Source organism: Sinohyriopsis cumingii, chromosome 16 (assembly GCF_028554795.1).
Source record: "Sinohyriopsis cumingii isolate HCF-2022 chromosome 16, ASM2855479v2, whole genome shotgun sequence".
NCBI lineage: Eukaryota > Metazoa > Mollusca > Bivalvia > Unionida > Unionidae > Sinohyriopsis > Sinohyriopsis cumingii.
Genome location: NC_142976.1, coordinates 85740780 through 85758186, shown reverse-complemented (window position 1 = coordinate 85758186; position 17407 = coordinate 85740780). Strand labels below are relative to the sequence as shown.

General features: G+C 40.6%; 1 protein-coding gene across 2 annotated transcripts in view; it reads right to left on the bottom strand.

The window, feature by feature from the left end:
• Positions 1-17407, bottom strand: part of LOC149780943 (uncharacterized) — a 161002-nt gene that overhangs the window by 70810 nt on the left and 72785 nt on the right. The gene's annotated exons all lie outside the window — the stretch shown is intronic.

Here is a 17407-nt window from a genome sequence, read left to right as displayed (position 1 = left end):
GCATGTAAACTACTCAATACATATTTGCAACGATCAAGATATACATAAAAACTGCTTTATCTTTTAGATCATAACTATAAGATGAAACTTTCGAAAACCAATTTTTGCGTTACTTACCTTCCTCCGCAGACTGGTAAAGTGTTTTGGCCCCAATCATGCAAATGTAATAATAATCTAGCGTTGTATATGCGACATTTCTAGAACGGTCAAATGAGTCATTTTATTATTGTCATGATTTAAAATTAATTTGTTTCTGTACATCTAAATATTTGATCATAATAAATTCCATTTTAGATAGCAATTGCCACAATTAGGAGCAAAATGTACTTAAGGATTCACAATCATATTGTCATACAAGAAAAAACACGGTATAGGACTTTTAGTAAAATCTTTAAAAGTTCAAATAAATAATAAATAAATATGCTTCTTAATAAGTGTACCCCTGAAAATTACTTTAACATTGCATACAGAAATGTACATGGCATCGACAGCATTATGGACAAATGATTTATATGATTAGCGTATCCAAAATACTTCCACCCAAACAACTAGAACAACATATACCAGGTGCACAATATAGGTAGACATATGCTTTAGGTGAAGACACTACTAATATGTCAACATTCTTGTCACATAAGTAGTTATATACGTCAACATAGCCTCATATGATCACTACAGTCTCAAATTACTTATAGCCTCAAAATGGGAACAGTGTTACAAATGGCAGACATCAATCGGGCGGAAACTTAGTCATACTGTTCGAGTTGACCTGAATAAGCGTTAATATAAATGAGCATGGGAACTCCAATGTAAAATGTGTCCAAATGATTTATAGAGACAAATGTGTTTTTGAGGCAGAAGGGTTCATAGGGGCAAAGGGGAATAGTAATGTTAATGAGATTTAAGTTTGAATAGTCAGAACACACAAACACACACACACACTAAATAACCTTCTGTTACCTTAGAATGTAAAGGAAGGAGACGAAATATCACATAATATGCTATCAGTTTTACCACAAAACATACTATTAATCACACCATCTATACCATCTTAACATCCCATTCACACACTATTAAAAAAACCTCTACGCATCATTATATAATGTGAGTGCATGCGTGTTGGTTCTCACTATAAAAATTAGGACCATGAGACACTTACGTTTCCTTTATGGTATATTTTCTCATTTTGAAAATCACAATGAAATTTCAAAACACATCAGCGAATATAACACTGTCCATTTTAACACTTGAATCGCTTCACTGGCCCAAGTTCTTCCTCATAACCACTTATTTCTTATTCGGAAGCTCTCTCCTCTTTCTCCGCTTGTTTCCCTCTCTTCTCTTTTCTCTTAGGGCACTCTGAAGCATATTGTACTTTCTCGTGGCAACGAACACATGCATGTTTACTTTTATCTATGGGCATCCCGAGGACAAATGTCCGTATATCTTACGGATATATCAAACACTTTTAAATTTTATTATGACGCTCACAAAATATCTGACAAAACGCTTATTTTTGCTGACACTTTTGTCAGTGAATTATTCTTTCGTTTGACTCTTATCAAAACTCTGACCAATAGGTCGAACTGTGTTGATTATCTCGACTTCTTGAGAGAACAATCAATACTCTGACTCTAAGACACTTAACTTATATACAGGAGTTGGTTGCGTATAAAACCTAGTCAAATGAAATTTTGCAATCAAGATGAAACATTCGCACGATTTCAGTGAGAATGAAGAAGAAAATTAGAAGCCAAGACGTGACATATCACCTCGCACACGAGCTGAAGTGTTGGCTCAAATCCATGCCAGCGATTCTGAGGACGACATGAGCTTTTCACGTCTTAGCCCAGGCCGATAGTCTACCTGAAATGTAAGTTGACCAGTAGCAACCTAAACTATTACCACATTCGAGAGACGGATAAATACTCCTCCAGAAAATTTAGAACCACGGCTTACACGTACACACTTGGGTTTGAATATTTCTATTCCGAGGTACCGATGCAGAAATCATAAGGTTTCATCACCGATTTGTGGGATTCCTTGTTGACCACACTGAAACGACAATGCCGTGCTAAAGAAGATGATCGTTTGGGATTCCATCTATCACGACAGCAAGCAAACAAGTTTCACATCACCGATGACAAAGCGACACTTTACATCAACCACGTTTCCATTCCAAAAGAGAGCGGACGCAAAAGTGTTCTTGACGAATGAGCTTTGCAGAACCAAATTCATCATCGTCCAAATAGCATTTGCTAAGAGCAGATGTATTTAGCCTGAGCCATAATCGGGTGGGGGTACGTATGCCGATAGGAACAATTCGGCATCATGGAAAAGAGCCTGTGGCATTCCTAAATTGCAAACTCTGTCATCCGTCTTAGCTCGACTCTACTCGTTAAAGGTAAACCGTCAAGAGATGCGTGGGCTTTTGGTGTTTTGAGGGCTCAATTTCTCAGACGGAAAATACATTCACGTCTATCATCACGAGGAACATTTCGATACCATTCTTAGTATTACCGAATTCCTCAGATATATTTATTATTGTGAGAAATGCGACTATGTGTACACCTAACGAGAGCAATACATTGATTGCGAACAAAAATATCGCGTATTTTAGCATGCATGAACCTTTTGCAATAACCACTAATAAAGCAAAATTTCTGAAGGACATGAAAAAATCTTTCGAGCACCTAATGCGCTGCTCGATTTCACCCGATGTTTCTTAGACCATATCGATGACACGTGGAGCCAAGAGGACATTGAACCTTACGGAGACTGCCATCGTCTCGCCATGGTATCTCGGGATACAATGGACACTTTCTTCTGATATTCTATACAGTGCAAGCAGCGAATGCCCTCAAGTCGCCTTGAATGGGACAAAACTCATATACGTTGAAATGGGCAAATACAGTTTAAAGATTCCATCCGTTGTTAAGTAAGCTTTGAGTCGAATGCATAAAACTTCTGTAATGATGGAAATGGGCAAAGGATATTTCCGCAATTCTTCAACACTTGGGCCGATTCCTGCCACATTAGCCCCACTCACACTATTACGACTAGGACAACATGCGCACAGGAAGAAATGTAACTTTGAGCATTTTACGGTGTTGTTGTAAAACATTTTTGAGAACTGTTCATGGCGCATGGAGAGATCGATCCTTTGGAGGAAACGTGTGCCGTTGTCAAAGCGTGCTCCTTAGTGTACCTCAACCGATTCATGCCCGAGAATACACTAGCGGTCATACGCCCACAAACTGCGGAGTTCATCAAATGTTGATACTCCACCAAAGCTATGCGTGTGTTAAATTGCTTGTGCGAAAAGGAAGACAAATTGATCCTAAATGCCCGAAAAGGAGGAGGTGAGAAACTAATGGAAAGTATTCGTTTAGGAATTAATGGATGCTTTTTCACGGAAGTCCAACTACGTGACACGAAGTGTAAATTCTTACAGTACACCATGGAAGAATTGTACGAGAACAATTACCAGAGTTGCCTAACGTTAAAACATGAATGATATGTATCTATTTCCTTACCTGTATAACTCAAAGTCGGGATTAAGATGATGGCGACTCCCTATTCCACAGAAGTCCAACATAAATAAGGGAAATAATACGTGAAAAAAGAATGAAAAAGTGATCCCTTTGCTACCAGCACCGCCCCTCCCCCTCGGTCCCTACTCCTGTGGCACGTCGGATGTGTCAATCAATTTCCAAGTAACCCCATGACACCAAGAGTAGCTTCAATGAACTGTGGAGTGACTGGCTGATGAGCTATCATGGAGAACATTTTAGCCATCATTTAGTATAATCCTGTCCATCCAGCGAGTTACAGACGAGTTAAAAAATTTAATTGTGCTGCCAAAACTCAACAGAAAAGCTTACCATAGGAGGAACGACACTTACAAGAACAAGCCACTTACACGTTACACAAATGAATTCGACGAAGAATTTACAGAAGTCTTACCAAGTTGGAAGGTAGAGGTCGTCAATGGCAAGCTGATTTATCCAATGTCTCTCATTGGCTACTTACGATTGCGGTCACAAATATTTTTTTGTGTCAGCGGCATTTTTCCAGATCTGTCCGGTTCATTCCTTTGACTTCCAAAACGAGCTGAGTTAGTGCGATCCTTAAACTGGTGTTGAAACAAAACAGTCGTCACCCTCTCTGATGGAAAACAAAGGCTGCAAATTTCTGAACCAAAAACCAATGATAATCTTGAAACTAAAAGCCAGTATCGTGGAACATTTTCAAAGCACTTTAAAAGAACGGATGTGGAAATAGTTTACGCTCAAGTCTCCTAGTCAAAGTTTGCAACCAATCTTATCATCGGAGCATCGGATGTATCCCCGACATGGTCGACATCCCGAACGAAAACGTGTTGCAAACCTTGCAAGCAAATTATATTATGGTGTACAAATTAAAACAAAGCCAGCACATCCTATTTTCGATTGAACATCATTACCATCAGAATTCCTGTCGAGTATTATTTTGTCATTATTGTCTTTACGACTTCAACCTCCATCGAATTATAAATCAGAACGAAGATTAATTACATCAATGTGAATATCAGTTACTTGTACCCGAATGACAAAGTTTTCAAAATGGATGACACCGCTCCAGGGTCCGATGCCTGAGTAACTTCCATCGATGATTTCGTGCATTCCTTGTTAAGCGAAGTGGATTTGTCCTGGAATGACAAATTGGGCAGCTGCAGCATAGATCCAAACCTTTATTAAGCGTACGTAGAAAATCTCTTGAGGTTCGGAGTTCCAAAAACACCAGTTGCGATGTTTACGAGGTAGGACAATTTGACAGGTTTGAGAAGTTTAAGGACAAAGCCGTTACAGAAGATGGCAACCTTAATAATGTATGACATAACGATAATCAAAAGAAAATCCTTTGGGTATGTGGTTGCAAGACAAATATTTGTTGAACGGAGTATATGCCCGCCTGAGACTGAATCGAAGCAGTACCATTATCCATTTAATGGCCAATGCAAACTAGTACAAAATGATCATCCAAGAAGCCGGCTCTACGACATCAATGACACTTTTAGCACAATGACCCCCTAGTATCCAATACGAAGTGTAGAAGTGAAAATCGTTCACTATTTCCACAGAACTTCGAACCAAGAACGAGTATAACCTTTTTAAAGGATAATTACCGATACGTTTAATCATTGGTATTGTCAGTCATCAGGACCTCAACGGAGGGAAACTCAAGTTCGTTTCAAGTTTAAAAATTGTCCTTGCTAGAAGTCCGCCAAGATAGGAACCAACATCAGTCACGGCAATTCGTACGATGATTTGCAGGAATTTGCCTTTTGTGGTCTTTTGATTTCACTTCAGACCATGGTAGTAACGAGGGTACTTACCACTCTATCAAATCTGACAAACTTCGTGCAGTACTCAGTACTTCAGTTTGCAGAAGCTGTGAACTTGATCTAGTATGTAGAACGTGATAATGATCTAGAATCAAGAGTTGGAAAGAAGTGATTATTCACTCTTAGAAGCTTTGGAAAAACACCGACCTCATTGGATGGGGGGGGGGAGGATGTCTTAGAACAATAGGAAGAAGAAATTACTACAGAAGAAAAATACAAAAGGAAATTCATGATATTGAGATGGCCAGAACAATAAGAAAATTTTGTCTCCTGTTTTGCAAAGCACCTTGACGAAAACAAAAATTACATTTCTGACACAAGAACATTTTTTTATCTCAGTCAAATTCAAAAGATAAATTTATTATGATGAGCCAAGTAAAAAGATCGCAATGGTATATGAATGATGCTTAGTGTCTCTTCTCCGAGGAAGAAGTGTTGTGTCATTGGTAGACAGACTAGTGTAACTATTCATCTCTTCCACTGACTTATCGTTAGATCCAGCGCATCGAACCTCTCTTTTCAGAGACTACTGAGACGAAGCATAAAACAATCTAAACGACAGATATTTTCAAAAAAGATCAGGAATTAATAGACGACTTATAATCACCAGTGAAAAACAAAACGATACCTGAGAACGTCATTATCTTCTGACGAACATCTCGTAAACAACGTCTTGGAATAGTGTAAAGATGTACTTCCTCATCGCAAACACAGAGACACTGAAACCTATGTCACCAATACCGACGACAGTCATCATCCACTGGGTGGCCGCCTACTTTCCCAACGATCATAGTGTGGACTATTTCATATGATTCCCACCTTTGGAGGACCATGTCATCGAAGTTATGAGACAAAATGTAAAGAAGGCTCGATTAAAAAATGAGATTAGAAGGTACACATTCCATGGAAAGGGAACATTATTGATTAATTGGTAAGTAGGATATATCCCGCACTAGATAACAAGCCAGATTGGACAATAAATACAACTTTGGCGTTCAGTGTTTGGAGCTTTCCGTCCGGCCCATTTGCCCCCTTTTCAGAGCCCGAACAAACAAGGACGAGCGTTTGGGCCGATTTCCACTCGTCTAGAAATTTGGTGCACCAAAGAACGCGTAATCATGGAACCACAGTGATGTCAGAAAAGATGTGCCCAATCAGGGTCGATGTTCAAAACTGATTAGGTGGAGGCCAAATACTATGAGTGTGTGTTGTGTGTATTCCCACTCAGTATAGCCTTCAAACAGGTTGATTTGGGGTTCATTGCCTTACGACTTGAGTGCTTAATAAAAAGCACCATTTGTGTGCAAAAATGCTTGCGAGGTGTGGCACTTTTTCCCCTCTAACGATCAATTAATTAAAAAGCTGGCATTGCGGGCATAAACTAGTCAGTCAGTTTGGCCATCCACTGTTGACTAGTCAACCAGAACCAGGAACATACCTTCCAAGATAGCTAAGATGAACGAAGTCCTCTTGCATTTACAATGTGTCAGGCAAAACTGATTAGATTCCTTAAGAAAAAGAGAATGTCTGGATGCTAAAAGTGGCTCAGAATCTAAAAGAAGAAATATTCCACGAAGAAACCTTCCACGAAGAAATGTAGCGATGAAGAAGTAAAGTGAATAGAGAGCTATGGTAGCAGAAATTTGTTTCTGAGTCTGTCTAATGGCGGTGCCTGTGAAATCATTATTTAATCCAATGTTGCCTATGATTTCCTTGGTTAGTGCTTGTCGGACGGATGGAAGCAGTGTTACCAACTCGCGTGATTGCTCTAGAGTGGCCGCTGTCTGAAATAACCGTTTCCTAGAGTGCCCTTAATTTTTTCCACAATAGCTTGGTCGATATGTATATTCACATTACTTACCCAAACCTCATTTTCCTCCAGGAACTGCTTGCAACGGTCTTTGCCATGTTAGTGATGAACGTGCTGAATACTTGACTAATTTTTAGAGGTAAAAATGGCACATCTCCTTAGGATCTACTGGCAACATCGACAATATTTAACTCATGCTTGGGCGTGTGTGGACGATCTTGTCGTTCACGTACCTCACTATGTGGACGAAACTTAAGATCAACCTGATGAATTTCGTTGGGAGTCCTCATCAGCAGCAGGGGGGGGGGGCGAATCCGACATTTTGTCCAATCGTCATTTGGCTTAATTGTTACTTTCTGCACTCAGCGGATCCGGTGTCGTCAGCGCCCGGTAAAAAAAAAGACGACGTCGTCGTCGGGGGATCGTCCAATCGTCATTTGGTTTAATTAACACCTTCTGCGCGCCGATCCCAGCGTCGTCAGCGTCCGGTAAACACAGTGACGACCGCGTCGATGTCATCGCCCCCCCTGCTGCTATGATCTTACAAACAGAGTGATCACTAACTCCTCCTCTTGTAAATCAATTAGGTTATTTGACTGATCGGTAATTCTAAAATTAATTCTCGTTAAAAACCGATCATGGCATCGCATATAGACCGGATTAATCGGACTCTCAACGATTAAAAATCCCGGAGGGGCTGTTGGTGAAAACGAATAAAGGATATACCCCTGTTGAGCTTGATTTGATTGCTTGGTATCCATCTGGTAACTCCCTTCGATAACATCACACACTAGATTAATCGCTATCACCGATGCGATATTTACGTTGTATGGAGCAATATGCCTACCACCATCTCCGTTATCGTGTTTGAGGATATAAGTTGATGGACCGAGAAAATCATTAAGAGACTTTCTTAGTTCTGGCGCGTTGTATCCTGGAAACTTGAAATCGGGTAAATCGGCTTCTGTGATATTATACTCGGTTAGGAATTTTTGTTTATCATTATCGCTTCTATCGGATATCATTTTAACTAATCGTTCATTGATATATTCCATGTCTGATATAAGTTGATTTAACACCTCAACGTGTTTTCGTGCTTTTGTCTCCCGTAGCTGTTCTAGTTGTGATTGGTAAATACGATTAATCTCGCTAAAAATATCAGTGATATCATTTAAATTAACTGTTAATATGACGACCGATTCAGGGGTTTTGTCATGATGAAAATCCCACTGCATGGCATTTCCGTCTTGAAATATAAACCAACTGGGTAATAACGTGCTTTTTATAATAGATAATTTATCTCGATAACTGGGATTAATCTCATGATACGATTGCTCATTCGTGTGCAAGTCCGCGGGTGGATTCTTAGGCCATCCTAGTATGGTTCTTACTGAACTGTTATAAATATCAACCATATACCCCGGTGTGCTTATTTCAATCGTCGACGATAACGTCGGTTCATGAACCGTAATAGCTATTTTTGATTCCTTTCCTGTGATCGATTTTATCCTGCGCTGAAATTCTCCATTGATTTGTTCTATTTGGTATGACCCAGTTGGTATTGTAACCTCATTCCAGTCTGGGGTCCCATCGGGCTTATTTGTCCACGCAAAAACCAGCGAGTTATTAGGTTGTTGTCCGTTAAATGCGTCCGCTCGTATATTAGGCCAACTGTGATATACTCGCAATTTTGCCAGCGCTATTTCCTTCACTGGAACCGGTGATGGAAAGTTCACACTGAATTCGGGTTTCGTTGACGTTATCGATATCATATTTGTTTGTACCGGAGTGGTATTCTCCGCGATCCGCTGAAGTAATTGAGACCCTTTGGGGTTCAGCGACATTATTATTATTCGTTGTTTTTAGTGTCTAATTTCAACAACCAGGTGGTTCCGGCTTCCAGTTAAAAATCCTCAATTTTTGACATCGCGGAGCTATACAACTGGACCATCGTGGAGAATTCGACATCGGATATGAACAAATTATCTATCGCCAACGAGATCAACCCGGATAATTTCGAGTACGGGTCGGATACTATTTGATGTTTTACTGTATACTCGTCGAGTTTTTTCTGAAAACACGATGATATCTTTTTAGTGATTGCGTTGGCGACTCCAGCAATTGTTGTCATCGCGGAGATAGCGATTGGAACAGCGATCGGGGCTATCGTGGTTACCGTGGATAAAATAACACCGGTACCGGCTACTATACCCGATACCGAGTACACGACCGCGTCGATGGTGGTTATTTTTCTGCGGTATTTTTTTATTTTTGCGCGGTATTGTTCGGAAAGCGTTTTCAAATTCGCGGAGAATTCTTTTGCGGTATCGAATCGATATTGATGTGACGTCGGTGATACCTCTGATTCAATTACCCTGGTGGTCATTTTTATTTTAAAAGAGCTAGTGTTTTTAATTAATTAGACTCGCTACAAATTCCACATACCATGTGATGTTTGTCCTAAATAGACTGCTATCAACGGCCTTAATCACAAACCGTTCAATTGTATCCTTGTCAATGATTGTTGACACTGTATTGTTAAACCCGGATGAACTCGACGATGATATACTAAACTGCATCGCCGAAATCAATGTCAATCGATAAATGCCCTTAACAGTTGCGGTGATATTTACTGTATTCTGTGTAGGAGTCCAATCGAATGATCCATGCCGAATTGTGTATACTATGTTGATGATGTTCTCATGAGGGATTTTTATTTTTTCGAATTGCTCTGCTAATCTCGGTAGTCCGTCTTTAATCGCTTCAACATCAGTTTTGATCGTTTCTATTTTCCCTGCATTCACGCCTGCATAAGCTTTGAGCGTATTTATTTCCTGTCCATACGCGTCTATATTTTTTTTGTTCGCTGCATCCTTAGTAATAAGTTCTCCTATTTTCCCTGCATTCACGCCTGCATAAGCTTTGAGCGTATTTATTTCCTGTCCATACGCGTCTATATTTTTTTTGTTCGCTGCATCCTTAGTAATAAGTTCTCCTATTTTCCCTGCATTCACGCCTACATAAGCTTTGAGCGTATTTATTTCCTGTCCATACGCGTCTATATTTTTTTTGTTCGCTGCATCCTTAGTAATAAGTTCTCCTATTTTCCCTGCATTCACGCCTACATAAGCTTTGAGCGTATTTATTTCCTGTCCATGCGCGTCTATATTTTTTTTGTTCGCTGCAACATCAGTAATAAGTTCTCCTATTTTCCCTGTATCCGCGCCTATATAAGTTTTGAGTGTATTTATTTCCTGTCCATGCGCGTCTACATCCTTTTTGTTTGCTGCAATATAAGTTTTGATCGCTCCTATTTCATATGTATTCCCGTTTATACTTTTTTTGTTCTCTTCAACATCAGTTTTGATTGTTTCTATTTTCCGTTCATGCGCGTCTATATTCCTTTTGTTCGCTGCAACATCAGTTTTGACTGTTTCTATTTCCTGTCCATACGCAGTGATATCATTTATAGTTGTTGTAATCTCATCCAGCTTGGTATTTTTTTTACCAAAGAATTTATCAAAGTTGTTATCGATCCTGTTAACATTTTTTCGTAACGTGTAAAATTGGCCCGACAGCGTTGTAAACTCAGAAATAGTATTTTTTATTGTTGCAAGATTCGGTTCGGTTACCGTCGGGGTCCCGAAAAAACTAGCGGTAGTGAGTTGTATATCGGTGATAGATTTTTTCACCCGCGTGTCAAGTTCGGTTACCGATCTATCCAAACTTGTAAAACCGTTTCGGATTAATGTTATTGTTGATATATGTTCACCCGGTTTGAGTCGTCCGTCGCTGGTATACAGCGCGATAGTGTCCTCGGCGGCATCACGCCGTCGTGTTTAAACATCATCCAGCGACACATTACTGGATTTCAATTTACCCTGGCGGTCTTGAAATACAACTAATCGTTCCCTATTCTGTAACGCAACAAATATATGACGCGGGGCTGAAACACCCTGTTTTGATGCCAGGTTCCATGTAAACGTATCGGCGACGTTATCCTCTTTAGCATCAGTTGTTACCGCTAGCCAACTCAACAACGATTTTCCTTCCTGTTCCATAAATGCTAACAATCGTGCTTCCGTGGTAACTGATGGAGTCAGCACCGGCATCCACAATGCCATTTTAGTTAAAATGACTTTACCGGCAGCGACGCCAGCAGCATGCCATATTGCATTGTTATCATCGCCCCTTCGCGTCAGCGCGATTGTATGCTTAGCCCCATAGATGACTTTTCTAACATTTCTGCAGAATCCAAATATGTGATGCAGTGGAATCGCGCATGAAAACTGTCGGCGTGGTCTTTTTAGCATCAATATTCGTGCTGCGAATCCCATATTGTAATCAATGTTGGTACTTTTTATAATATTGAAATCAGCGTCCGGTTTTGCTCTGCGGTCTGGATTGGCTGCTTCAGCCTGATCACCTGCGGTATCTTTTTTCGTCAGCACGTTGATGTACTGAAGATGGTCAGCGTTATCGGTGGTGTCCTTCGCAACATCATAGATGGGCCCGCCGATCTTGTATAATCATCCGAATATCTTGCTAACCCAATTATCGTTGTTGCAACATCAACCTCGCGTTCTATTGACTCAATTTCTCGCCCGTCGATAAGATATCTGGCGCTCTCAAATAACGCCATGATACCGTTGTTAACGAAGCCAACTCGAACACGATCGTCATCTGCGTATGGTGCATTATCGGCAGCATTTGTCACGAGTTCTCCCTCAATTTCGATAAACGCTTCACACGGCAGAAAATATTTACTGGTATCTTGGACTTGAAGTTCAATTCGCGATCGTAGGTCGGGTTGCACTGCATGATAAGAATAATATTGATAATCACGGACAGAATCATCCCTGCGCACTGGGGCATCCATATCAAACGCGGGATCAGCGGTTCGCGCAAACATCTTATTATTTATCATGTTGATGTTTTCAATTGCGATTTTTTCGTCGCAGACCACTCCCCGCTATCGCGTTAATGATCGCGTTGGTTGACGCATCGGAGGATGGCGAAGTCGCCAACGACTCTAATTTTTCTTCCACGGCGTTATTTATTACTTTGCTGACATTCGCAGGCATCACTGTCGTTGATGGCATCACCGGTGGTTTTTGTTTTTTTCTCCTCACCAACGACATTAGTTTGTCCCGCGCGGCTGAAAGCGCCTTTCCGGCAACGTCTCCAATAGCACTAATACCCTTATCGCGAATAACATCAATAGCCTTCATTCCTAATTGTTTGGCTAACGGCGCCACTTTTGGAGCCATTCTTGTGAATAACCCCGCAATGGTGCTACCGAGACCATCTCCATAGTACGCGCGGTAAACAGGCAATCGCGAGTTTACCACGTAGACGAGTACTGGTTTATCGTGGTTGTAGTGTATGATCATCTTTATTATAAAACACCGGTTTTTCAATTAGTGATTGTGATCACCACCCCCCCTTCCCCCCGCCGTGTGGAAAACCGGAATAAATTTCCTTGGGTTTTTGCCCTCGATAAAAATCCGGTTTTTTTCTTGTTTTTTGGTCATTTTTTGTTGCCTATAGTCGTTTTTTTTCGATTTTTCAGCAAAAACATCGATTTTCTCTAAATGATTTCCTGGGGTTTTTGCCCTCGAAAAATGTCAAAAAACGGTCAAAAAATGGCAAAAAACGGTTGGAATTAACAAAACGATAATTTTTTTAATTATCCACTAACTCGTCTATGAGCGTTCGATACGCACTAATGTCCATGATACCGCCCGTAAATAACCGCTTGCAAATATCAGCGGCCTCATTGATTATTTCCGGGGAATTATTTCCGGCTCGTTTTCCTCCTATTAGTACCTCTAGCCGTGATATATCACTGAGAACACTGTTAGGACAGGTAACGCCGTAGGATTCTTTGCCAACAGAGTATCCTTTTCCTTTTTTTGGTTTTACCCTTTTTTCAACTTCCCTGTGGAATGCGTCGTAATCGGGATCACCACGATGTGGTAATGCATTCTCGTGTTTACTCGCTAAATACACTATTCTTGTCCAATCCTTTAATGACTTTATATTTTTCTCGTGATCGCTATTGATATGCTCCTTATCTCGTATGCTCTTAGCAAAATTGTTGGCAGCAAAATCAATTAATTCTTCCCTGCTGCTGAAGCCTCTAATTTGATCTATTGTGCTCTTCTTGAGTACATTACGCGGTATATTCCCCCTTTTCTCTTTTTCTTCCGGTATTTCTTCTTCCGGTATTTCTTCTTCCGGTATTTCTTCTTCTGGTTCTCTTGCGGTAGCACCTGGTTCTTCTTCGTCGGCCATTGTAACATAAGGTTCTTGTGGTTCCGTTATAGCGAGTGGTGGTTGCCTCAAAGACCTTTTTGTCTGAGCCGCTATCTTTTCAAGTACGCCAAGCAGTGACGCCTTTTTCTTTCTTTCTTCGTCGGGAATATCCCCGTATATCGCTGTTTTCACGTCTTTGGTTGCACTCGTTATTGGAGCAAAGAGTTGTTCGCTTCCAACAGTAAAATCGGTTTGTAGTTGCTGCCGCGTTTGAAGTTGTTCTCGGACCCTGTCTCGTAACGGTATGAACTTTTTAAGCGCCGCTAGCCGCTCTCTGGCTAGCCGAGTAGTAAGTGATTCGCCCACCTTTATTGCAATTGCGAAGCAATTTCTAATTTCTCGCCGGAGTTTTCGTCTATAATCCTTCTAATGTTTTTGATCTTGCTAGAAATCTCCCGGCGTCGTTCATAAACACGTCCGAGTTTTTTTCGTATTATTTCAACGGCAGTGAATAGTCCAATGAATGCATTTGCGTCATTGTGGTACAAGTTTTCATTAATCGTATGTTGTAATCGTTTTATAAAAAAGTACTCGCGGGCCAGGGTAAAACGCCCCCGTTTCGATTGCTCGTTAATAATCTCGTAATCGGATAATATTTTTTCACTGTCGAGACCATCAGATAATTCAATTCCTTGATTTTTTAATTTTGAAATCTCGGCTAATATATTATTGATGTCTTCGATATTCATTATTCTTATAAAACATCTTGTTTTTAAATAATAAAAAAAATGATCCGCGTATCAATCCCGGGGTGTTTAATAATTCGTTTTCTTCCGGAACAGACGTGACCTTGTCACGGTGACTTCGTCACTCGCTGATATTTACATATGAAAATCGAATTCTATGCCCGGTCTTTTTTGAGATTGCTGTTTGATATACTCGTTCTGCTACTTTTCGTATTGAGGCGATACAAATGTCAAAGTATCTACTGGCTTCATTCATCGACTGAAAAGTTTTTTCTTCGTGAGTTGTTGTATCAAATGACTTTACGGGTTTTGCTTTTTTTGAGTATTTACCAGTTTTGCCTTTTTTGGTATTCTGACTTTGCGAGATAGCTTGCAAGTTTATAAGAGAATTATCAGTCTTATTATTATTAATATGATCAATAACGAGACCGTCCTCGATTGGTCCGTTAAACGCTTCAAATATCATCCTATGAACATAATACTTCTTCTTTCCGACACCAAACATCAAATACCCATGATTATTTACGGTACCAACCGGCTTCTTCAGTTTGCGGTTTCTAACAATGCCGTCGCGAGATGCCTCGTAATTAACGAGCACAGGATGCGGCTGAAATTCTTGGTCCATTTGTATAATAATACTATTTGTCTAATTTATTATTTGGTTTAATTATGAATCTTTCAATGTAGTCTTGGGGGGTTTTGATGACGAAGTCAGCGGTGGGGTCAATGACGGCGTTTTTAATTCGCTTGTCATAATAGCGTTTTAGTTCCCTGTATCGCTTTCCGCCACAATTAATACACAACTGCGATTTTCCTCTTACACCGACGTGGCAAACCAAGCACGGAAGGGGGCCAAGAGAACCATTACGAACGCTTTGTAAATGATACCCGCAGAATTCACCTCTACATGATTTATTGCACGGGGTTGTCGACCCAATCATCAACCATTTGCATTTATTCATTATACTATATTCTTTCATTTAAATACTTGTTTTAATTATATGGATGAGTTCGAGAGATTAGCGGCAATTAAGCCCTGGAAAAATATTAAGTTCAATCTCGATAGAGTCCTTAAGGACACACCAAAAGCGTTAATAAACGATAGAACCCTGTTGAGTAAAATACGCGATTGTATCAATGAATTCAAGCGTGATGGTGCATCTCATAGTTGGTCAACATTTCGAATTGATGGCGTTGTTGATGCTACCATGAACGACAACCGCGCAGCAACGATAATATCACAACTTGGTTCCAGCAAGTATTTCTTTAGAGTAAAATTCATTGTCCGGGTGGAATCAGGTGATTGGATCATACGTGATAAATTTGAACCAGTTCTCAGCGACAAGAAAACAGTCATTGTTAGCCGCGACTCCAAGCCTGGGCTGTTAACTGGAATTGACAGACCATACTATGAACGAGCGTATCCTGAAACAGCAGTTGTTTATGGAATATACCCGTTAAATAAGAAACCTGATATCCGAAAACTGAAACCAATGAAACAGTCAACGGGGATAAATTGTGTAGCAGAACGAGTAATAGAGCATTTTACAAATGCATGTCGAGGAAACAAATTGACTGATTTACGACGTAGCAAAATCAACCAGTGGGAACTAACCGTAAAAGAGCGTGGAGCAACCATCAGCGACATAGCGAGATTAGAAACATCGCTGAGATTTCCAATAACCGTTACAACGATAACCGGTGAAGTATTATACGAATCAAAGTACAAATTAAATGGAGCCCCAATCAAAATTATTGATCATAACGAACACGCGTGGACGCCCGCGATTACAGTGTTTCCACGGGATAGAACAGTAAAGTATATACCCGAAGAATTCCTGGAAGAGAACGGGTTTCTCGCGGAGAGGAAACTATTTGATGCTATTGCTTGTTTGTGTAAAAACGACCCTGTATCAGTGTGGTTACTTCGCAGCGCTGATACCTTTGATCAGTTTGTAAGACCAAACGGTGAATTATATCGCACTGAAGCATTTCACAACAGGATGAAAAAAACCGCCATAGAATTTGAAGAGCATGATGAACAACTGTTAACAAATTGTTTTACGATTCCATCGGTTACAGCTCATGTTGCAGCGAGGAAAAATGCGTGGAGTCCAACACGCAAGGAATTTCTACCGGATGTGCAATCCAGTTGCTTGGAATATTATCACGGTGGACTATGGAACACTGAATACAACCGCGACGCTATGATTTCCGTTGATATGGTTGCCTGTTATCCAGCGAGTTTTCTCGGGTATGGATCCGCCGCTGAGTATTTTAAACGATTTGGACACCCCAGACATGAAATGACTCGTGTTGCTATTAATGGACCACTGCCTGATTTTGATTTAACCGGATTCGCTCGCATAGTATCATTTGAGTTCGCGGCAGGACTTCATCGCTGTTGCTATATTTGGATCGGTAGACACATGGCTGAAAAGAAGTGGTTGCCAATAGCGCTGCTACGGTATATGATTGATTGTAAAATGCTAATTTCGTTGATTGTCAGTGACGCGATTATATCATACCGGGCGCAGACTGAAGTCTGGTTACCGGAACCGGAGAGTCTAGATAGCATTATTGACGAGTCCAGAAAACACATCGATGCCGACGAGGAATATATCGTCGAATGGTCCAGGAGGATATTTAACCAACGAAACAGAGAGGCAAAAGATCTCGGTAGAAGAATAATCGGTAAGTTTACACAAGGTGGAAAAAACCACGACTACAAACGATATTGCTCACGGCTGATTATAGATGACGCAGAATATGATTTCGTAATGAAGGACGCAGTGGCGAAAAATAGATACGTGAACTGCGAAACAGCTTTCTTGTCCAATGGAACGAGGTTGGGTACAGTTGTTACCTACAGCGATGGAGACAGCCCGGCATACCCGCATTTGAGGGCGTCTATGCTGGGTTACGCCGCTATCAATTTATTCTCGATGATAAATAGATTCCCCGACACCGCGGTTAGAGTAGCCGTTGATTCGTTTTATGTTGACGTAGCGTATAAGGAAAACGTAGCCGAGTTTACTAGTCCGGACGAGAGTTGGGGTACATGGAGAATTAAAAATGAAATACGACGCGATTATTCCCCGTCAGCAGATGTCACCGTTGAAAACAATTACCCACGCGGTGATAAATTATCAGAATGGTCTAATGCACCACCGTGTTTTGATCCAATTTGTAGGCACAAGACGGTTT